Genomic DNA, 1871 nt, shown 5'->3' with positions numbered 1-1871 from the left:
GGTCCTCCCTAATGATTCACACTTCACACATAATTTTTGTTTAAGGTTTTTTGGCATAATTTTGGCCACAATTTTATTAAAATACATAAATGTGAGTGGTTGCTTAGGCATTGGTTATGACTATCTGACCCCATGCCTAGGGACAGAACTGACTTCCGGATTCCAGCGAAAGCCAGTAAGGGAAAACAATATTGGGGAGAGCATGGAGCCGGGCACCGGACCCTCACTCCCCCATGCTCCCTGGGGCTTGCACGGCCCTAAGCCCCCTTCAGGGGTACGGACAAAAGAATGGCAAGCCCCTGGATTCCTTTAACGGAATTCCCTTTCTGCAGCAACATTGGAGGGGCAGGCACTGCCAATCCATGCACCTCCACCAACCAATTTTTTAACCAATGCCTAACCGCAACCTTACAAGTTGTGACGATTTGCTACGCAGTAGGCAAAAACCGAATGGCACCAGCCAATCAGCCAAGTGGACAAAATTCCTACCAGGCCCCTGCCCCAAAAGCAGACGACCCCATGACAAGCATAACAAGGTCAACCAGGAGCCCTAAATTAGGGTGGATGGGCAGGTGATCTGATGCACACAGCAAAAGTGCCTAGTCAGAGCTGGGTGACTTCATTTTATAACCTTTGGTCCCACTCCCTAAATGGCAACACCAAAATTTGCCCAACAACCCAACTGCTCAATCACTGCGGATGGTCATCCAAACTAACCCGCTCAGCAACAGAGGGGTGGCCTTCCAGACCCCACCGCAACACGTGCTCTCTATTAATGAGAACATGCTTTGGGTGAAACCGGACTATATCCTGACTGCTAGTTTTCTATGTGCAAGGGTTTGGTATTTTTTTTAAAAAATCTGGCTTGGTTTTGCTTTTTAAGTGAGAGAACATTTGAGAAAGCGACCCTCTCACTGTAGCTAGAAATGGTATCATCCTGATGATTCTGGTGAATATATCAACTGGCCCGTGGCCATGCCTCTTGTCTGGGGAAAGTGGGGTTAGATCACGTTTTTTTGTTGTTGCCTACTTATTTTGTATAACTTCACCATCGTAAGAAAACGTCCATCAGGTTCAGCTAAAATATTTTATGCTTCAGGATTGCGTGGTTGGGCCACACAGATATCCCTTATCAGTTTCAGAGACTGTGTCTCATGGAAAGACAAAAGAGAATAAATCGCTGATATGCAATGTCTGGGGAGGCATTTTTCAGTGTTTTTATGTATGGCAACTATTTAAAATTCCACAGAACTTAAAAAAAAAGCCAAATTGTGCCCCCTTTAACATCTTTATCTTGTTTCTAATCCTTTAAATCCCTTAATTAAGTTCAGAATAGTTAAAAAATTGTTATCAGCTTCTTTGGGGTCCACATATTTTAATCATAACTCGATGACAAAAATTAGATGATACCATATGTATTCAGCACACAATCAAGAATAATAATAATAATAATAGATTACCCAAACAGAAGTTTTGTTTTGATTTATGAGGCAAGAGGATTAGAAAAGAGATCCAAATGAGGCCATGGGGCGAAAAACTCAGACTTCAAACATTTCCTTTAATAATAATTTTTGAAAATCAAAGACAAAAAGTCCCCTAGTTTTCACAAATAAGGTTTAAGAAAATAAATTTGTTGACAATTTCTCCTCAAGAGAAATTCCATCATTTCATCAGGCGTATTGATTTCCTTGAGAAGTCTTTGAAGTCTTTGTAACAGAAGCAACAAATTGGCACTGTATATATTAGGAATACAAAGCTTCCCCAACCTGGTGCCCCCCCCCAAAGTTTTGGATTGCAATTTGCAGTTTGGTTGGGGAACACTGATTTTATGGAACAAAATAAACAACATTAAGATAAAAGAAAATACACAC

This window comes from Podarcis raffonei, chromosome 4, assembly GCF_027172205.1.
Source record: "Podarcis raffonei isolate rPodRaf1 chromosome 4, rPodRaf1.pri, whole genome shotgun sequence".
NCBI lineage: Eukaryota > Metazoa > Chordata > Lepidosauria > Squamata > Lacertidae > Podarcis > Podarcis raffonei.
Note: the sequence above shows the minus strand (reverse complement) of the source record.